Here is a 7,541-nt window from a genome sequence, read left to right on the forward strand (position 1 = left end):
CCTCCGGCGCTCCCGCCTCCTATCTTTTGGCCCAAATCCCGCCCAAAGGCATCTCTGCCCGGGCACGGGTGCAGCAGCCCCTACCCACGTCCTCCCGGCTCAGAGTCCCCTCTCCGGACTCCAGAGACGCGTCCGCCTGCCGTCCGCTGGCCGCGGAGTTTCCACGGGCGCCACCCGGGCCCCCCGGCCGCCCCCGCGCCCGGTAGAGGTGGCGGTGCGCTACAGCCCGGCACTCACCCTGGGGGAGAGGGCAGGAGGCGGCGCCGCGGGCGGCAGCGGCCGCAGGGCCTCGCACTCTGCCCTCAAGGCTCTTCTCGCCTCCACTTTTCCCGGCGCACCACGATGGGCGCCAACGCCAGTCCCCCAAGCTCCGCGCCTTCCTGGGGGCACCGCGCGGCCCCCACCGGGAGGATCCTGGTGCACCGGGCACAGGAAGACTTGGGAGCGGGACTCGAGGGTTCCTGGGCACCGCCGCGCTCTCCTAGCTGCCGACAAAGGTGCTGCTGAAGGGGGTCTGAGCTTCGGGATTCGGGTCAGACTCTCAGGTGAAATACCAGCGCCGCTCCAGCTTTTCCTCGGCTTCACGGCGCCTGCCTTTTTCCTCTTCCCTCCCTGGCCCCCCACTCCCGGTCCGCGTCTCTGCGGCCCGGGTGGGAAGGAGCGAGGCGCGAGCCGGGGGCGGCGGGAGAGTGGTGTGTGTGCGGGTGCTTGTGATCCGCTGCAGAGCCGCGCTAGCCCCGCCTGTCCTGCTTCCCCCGCTGTTTCACCAGCCTGAATTGCACCTCCGCGCCTCAGTTGAGCCTGCAGTGTCTGGCGGCTCAGGAAAAAGCTAGCCCCTCCAATGAGATGCGACTCTAAATCTGCTCCCCAAAGCTAGCCAACTCTTCTTCCTTGCCCCTCTGCATCAGGCAGAAACCCCCCAACAAGCAGGAAAGGCTTTTCTTTGAAAGGGGAGAAGTATAATGTGTCTGTATAACTAGGGCTCTCCTTTACACGTATGCCTGGGTTTAAGGATGCACCATAAAGAGAGACCGCAACTGGCTTCGTGATAAACCTGTTCAGAACTCAGAGCTGCCAGTAGCAGAGGGGGCTCAAGATGGGAACAGAAGAGACGGGAGACACTCCTAGGAGAGCTCACAGTCCTGCCTGAGAATGGCTCTATTAGAAAGGCTCAGAATGTCCGGAGTTAATGTGTGGCTGTAATTGAAGGATGAAGGCTGGATTTTAACAGCCCAGGCCTGGCAGTTAACTTAATGGAAGGGCAAAGTGCAGAAATAGCTAATATAGCGCCCATGTGGAAACATCAGTTTGTTTACCACATTTCATGTTTGTTCTAAGATGCCATGGTCTCTTATGGCATATTCCATTCATTCCAGATCCATAAAATTGAATTGTTGGAAAACCATCAAATCATGGGATTATGAAAACAAGGGGCTGCTGTAAGACTCCCAGGCAAAGGAAAATGAATCTTTATACTAATTCTCTTCTAATAGGTGCTCTCTTCTAATTCTCTCTCAACCTTAGTGCAGGTCAGCCATAAGTAGAGGACTCTTGCCCTGTGGTTTGGTTAAAATCCCTACGCCAGGTTACAGACTTCTCCTGCAGGCTGTCTGATAAGAGGTCAGTGACTGTGATTCTTTAGGATTACGTAAGAAGGGAAAGTGACCCTGTGGGAAGTGGAAATTTCTCTGGGCCTGGATCATAGACCTGATTTGAGTTTTGGCCCTGCTATTTACAAACTGTGTGACCCTGAACAAGTTGCACACAACGTCTTTGACCCTCAGCTTTCTATTCTGGAAAATTAGGAGTTTGAACATTTTCCCAAAGTTGATACCTGAAAAGGAGAATGAATGTGGTTTTATTAACTCTTCTAGCTGCAAAGGATGTCATAGACTGGGCTGTAAAGTTGCAATGAGGCCAAGAGATGAGGAATGAGTGTTTGGAGTTGGTCTCAAGCTGTGAACTAGCACATATTCTCCTCTCATCTCTGACTGCTCTCCTCCTAAGTCATGATGCCCTTGCCAGGCTGGCTTCTTTCAAATCCTGAAACCCACTGAGGCATAATCCTCATCCTTGGACCTTTGTTTATCTGTGTTCTCTTTCTGAAATGTTCTTGCCATGGCATTCCATATTGCTGATTTCTTCAATCATTCACCTCAGCTTGAATGTGTCCTCCTTAAGGAGCTCTTTCACTAGCCTCTCATCTACCCCCTATCACATCAACTTAGTTCATCTTCATGATACTTCTTTTTCCAGCTACTATTTTCTTCATTTGTTTCCTGTTTCTCTCTCATTCTGTCAGAGTCCTGGAATGGAAAAGCACACATCTTGTCCCTAACACCTCGAACACTATCTGTCATGTACTGGGTCCACAATAAATACTTATTCGATCAGTAGCATATACCAACATACATATATCACTAGAAACTCCACATGTACTAATGCAAAATTAAAAGTTATCCCTAAATCAGGTCACTTAAATAATTTAATATAAAAAAGCACGTAAATTAAAGCAATCCTTCCTGTGCTTGTTAGTTTTCAAACTGATATTCAGTCAGTTGCCAAATCCTTTGATTGTCCCTCTGATCTCTCTTTTTTAAATGCTACTTTCTTCAAATCGTCATTTCGTTTTAGACCCAAAGTCAAATGATGTTCTTACCTTTAGCCTTTTACTCCTTCAGGCTGTCCTAGGTAATATTACTAGGTCTGTCTCCTTAGAATCTTATCCATTTATCAGTGGCATGGAAACCAAAGAGTTATTTGATTATTTCATTTAATTATATCATTTCCAAGCTTTTAAACATTCCCACTTAAAAAAAAAAAAAAAGTTTTTCTATGAAAAACCTTTGCCATTTTCCAACACCCAATCTTTTTTCCCAAACTTTAAACTTTTATTTTGTATTGGGGTATAGCCAATTAACAATGTTGTGGTAGTTTCAGGTGAACAGCGAAGGTACTCAACCATACATATACATACATCTATTCCGTCCAAACACCTCTCTCATCCAGGCTGGTATATAACATTGATCGAAGTTCCATGTGCTATACAATAGGCTCTTGTTGGTTATCCATTTTAAATATAGCAGTGTGTACATGACCTTCCCAAAGTCCCTAACCAACAACCAAATTTATAAACAAGTTTATATGTTAAGAAGCATAGTCTAGTCTAGAGGCTAGAAGGGGGAAATCACTTGGGTCAATGTCACAGACTTAATACGTAGAAACTTTGAGATTTGAACCCAAAGCAATGACTCTTTAGAACCTGGTTGCTCTGCCATCATTTCCCAGATGCATAGAAAGGAATCTGGGATTCCTGCTCCACAGCCAGGGTCTCCCTCCACTCCACCACACTGCTCATACAGGTTGAGATCTAAGGTCCACCAGAATATAGCCTAACCTATCTTTCCAAAATTATCTCCTCTGTTCCCTTTAATGTGGTCTCTGATTCAGACAACTTTGGTTCTGCAATTTCCTGAACATTAACTGCATTTGCTCAACGTCTGTCCTGTCACTTTAAGTTTTCTTTTTCTATTCCTGAAAAGTCCAAATTACCATCTCTAGTGTATACATGGAGAAGGCAATGGCACCCCACTCCAGTACTCTTGCCTGGAAAATCTCATGGACAGAGGAGTCTGGTAGGCTGCAGTCCATGGGGTCACTAAGAGTCGGACATGACTGAGCGACTTCACTTTCACTTTTCACTTTCCTGCATTGGAGAAGGAAATGGCAACCCACTCCAGTGTTCTTGCCTGGAGAATTCCAGGGACCGGAAGCCTGGTGGGCTGCTGTCTATGGGGTCGCACAGAGTCGGACACGACTGAAGCGACTTAGCAGCAGCAGTGTATACATAAGCGAAGGGGGAAATTTCTTAGTTTTTATTTCAAGTGCCATCTCCCCCAGCTTTACCTTATGCTCCCCCTAGCCACAATCATCCCTTCTTTGAATTCTAATTCCCCTAGATTTGTAATATGGCTTTTACTTTCTGGCCTGTGCCTGAGTTCAGAATTTACCAAGATTTCCCTTGTAAAATGGTAAACACCCTGAACATCCACCTCTTGATATTTAGATACCATCTAGCACTCCAGCTACCCAACCCTGCCTTGCAAAGTTAAATATTTAATACATTTTAAAAAAGAACATAAACTACTGAGCCTACTGTAACATGCCAGGAAACTTGCTTGGAACTTTACAGTTACTATTCCTGTTTCAGAGCCTGCAAGATGGTAGAGACGAGATCCCAAAGCATGTCTCCCCATTTTCAAGGTATCTCTTGGAGAGAAACAGTACTGCCTGATAAGTTAAAGATTTTTTAGGATGCCATCATTGTCACACTTTACATGTGACTGAGCCTTTGACCTCTTTGTGACATCCAGTCCCACTCCTTGAAAATGTTTAAAGATGAACCAAGCACATCTTCCCCTGTCAGGGCAGCTGCTTCCATGATGAGGTTCTGGAGAGCAGCCAGCCCCGCGGTGCTGAGGTCAGGCAAGACGTGTAGAGAATGGATGACAGAAGGCCACCTAATCAGGTGCTGTCTGATGAACTGAAGTGAAACACTGTGGACAGAATGGGTCAAAGACAGGAGAGGCACACAGTTTCAGCCAAGGCCACAAAGCCAGAACAATGTGGAAAATAGAACTGGAGAATACACAAGCTACCATTTAAAGACAGGGTGGTAGATTATCAACAAAACTACCATGCAGTTCTTAGCTGGAGGAGGGGAAGGAATCAAAGCTATATTTAACAACCAACTCAGTTCTAAACAAGCTACACATTTATTCTTCCCAGAAAGTGATTCTGGCAATGTCTTATTTGCTGTGTCCAAAATTAGTAATAACACGAATAACTGTAACTTTAAAAATGAAGGATATGATTCTGTGTTTTAATACTGAAAAAGCATGACTTTGCACTTGCACTCACCCTATTATATAACAGAACAGTGTGGAGAAAAGAGTATATTTAATGTAAAAGAAAAAACCCTCTGCCCCCGAGAAGTCCAAATTCTAAAAATGACTTAGTCTGCCAACTGTGAAAAAAGCAAGGCTTTGAACATTTCAGCATACCTGGGGTTCATCTCCTCGTCATTCACTTATTGTTACTGTGACTCCCACCACGCGACAGTCTGCATGGCCAGAAATATTAATTACTCCCAGGTGAAAATGGTATTATATTTAATACTCCTTTACTCCTAGTCCTACCATTCTCCAAAGTCTGGTGAAGGGATGGGCAGGCTTGGGATCTGAAGCTCTTATGCTTCAAAAGCTAACATATCCCATTACCACCATAAGCTCTGCTATATTTGGGAAGAGGTCACTCTTTGAAATTCTGTATGCAATTTTGGGCAATAGAATGGTGTGGGTTTTTTTTTTTTTTTTTTTTTCCCAATCCTCCTAAAAAAAGAAATACTGAAGTTATTTTCTCTCTTGCCAAAAAAAGAAGGAAAAAAAAATGAAAGGGAGAAATCAGTTTGAGATCTGATTGCACAGACTTGAGAACAGAGGCATTGCCATACCATAGCAGATGACTCATCCAGTCCTTCATCTTGACTCCGAATCCTGGCCTCTGCCAGAGGATTCAGAGAAAGGCAAGATGCCATTGTCACTTGGAGACCGTTTATTTAGTGAGAATTTTTCTGACATAAACCTGCTCTTTACACCAGTCCCATACATGGGAATACTCTGGTTTATGAAAGAATAAAGACTTTTAAAAAGTCTTTCAAAACTAAGGTCTGTTAGAAAACAAATAATTATCAGACTCAAGGGTTTATTAAGGATATGAAAGAAAAAATAATTTCCTATTGGAATTATGTCAGTTGAAGTTATATGTCTGAGAATTTCTCCCCTGAGAATACTGATAAAGTCCCAGATGTCAAAATATGTACAAAAATGCTGCTTAGTTCAATACAACACACACTTAATGTGCATAAACCATGTGCCCAGCGCTATGCCAAGGGTTGTGCACGTCAGAAATGATAATGATGTAACAGAAAATATGTTAACAACAGCAATAATAATACAATGTGGTAAGCATCTAAAGGAAAAAGATTGCTTTAGTTAAGGTTCACAAGAACGAGTCTCTTTAGGAAATGCTTCTGAAGGTGAGTTTTCCAAACCTGTGAATCACATACATTTTTAGGCATTAAATTATCTCTATCCAAATGACTTTATTTTAGATATCCAAAGACAGAGTTTTAATGTCCAGAATTCTAAGAGGTAACATTTCTACATAATGGAATAAGAAGTCACTTATACTCATAAAAAGTTAAACACTAAAATACTGGAAGAAAAAATACGAAGAGTAGCATTTTGGAACAATAGAGTACATTTTTCATGCTAATTTTTGTGCTAGTATACACAGAAAAGATTGTAATTAGTTTCCACTATGGGAAAGTAAAAATGCAACTTTCACCATTTTCATTAAAATGTTAGAAGATTGACAGATTGTGTCAGTACAATTTATCTGGAAGCAGATACACAGACAAAGCTAGGAGGGCAAAAGTTTTCTTAGGGGTGACACTTGGAAGAGGAAGAGACAGAATGAAGCAGAAAGAGCCTTTAGGCTGTGATGTTGATCTGATGCTAATGAAAAGAAAGGTGAGAGGAAGTAGAATAGAGAGACACTCAGACTGTGATGCAAATTGGCCAACCCCATGGGGAGCAAAATTTGACCCCTGGAATAGTGTCCATACAAAGTCAGGCACAGATAGCCCTGTCCCATGGGCTCACTGAGCTGTCATTGGCTAGGGGATGCCCTCAGAAGAACATGACTGGCTGAATGCTGCAGCAGACCAGGAAGATGCTGTCACCAGAAGCCAGACCATCCCTTGCGCTCCTTCCAGCTGAAGGCATTCTCCAGGGCAGATCATATGGCAAACCTCCATGGCTGCTAATCAGAGAAGTGTAATCTATCAGAGTCTTTTCAGAAGTTTTGTTACAAATATCCAGAAATACTAGTATAGTCTAAACAACTGTTTATGACTGTGTTCATAAATCTTCAGTTTTGTCCTGGTACAGTGACATGAATGTCTCTCTCTCTCTCTTTTTTTTTTCCCAGGCAGGAGTGAAGGGAGTAATAGCCTATGGCCATGTTGATCTTGTCTTCAGTTTTAGTATTCTAGAGGGTAGGACTATATATATATATATAAAACTTCTTTTAGCATCTTCCAAGACTGAGGCAGCTTGACAGAGGGAGAGACAAGAGTCATGAAACAGTTAGGCATAGGACAGGAGAAGAGAGTAAAAGAGAAATTATGACAGAAAATACACGAGATGATAAAGAGATGGAGGATGGAAATCAAGCAACATTTCATAGCAGGAAACCCAGATTAGAAAGGAAAGTGCTGCTGTGTGTGCTCAGTCGTGTCTGATTCTTTGAGACCCTATGTTCTGTAGCCTACCAGTCTCCTCTATCTGTGGAATTTTTCAGGCAAGAATGAGCTGGAATTTCCTTCTTCAGGGGATCTTCCCAACTCAGGAATTGAACCCGTGTCTCTCACATCTCTTGCATTAACAGGTGGATTCTTTACCACTGTGCCACCTGGG

Source organism: Bos taurus, chromosome 2, assembly GCF_002263795.3.
Source record: "Bos taurus isolate L1 Dominette 01449 registration number 42190680 breed Hereford chromosome 2, ARS-UCD2.0, whole genome shotgun sequence".
In the NCBI taxonomy this organism is placed as follows: Eukaryota; Metazoa; Chordata; class Mammalia; order Artiodactyla; family Bovidae; genus Bos; species Bos taurus.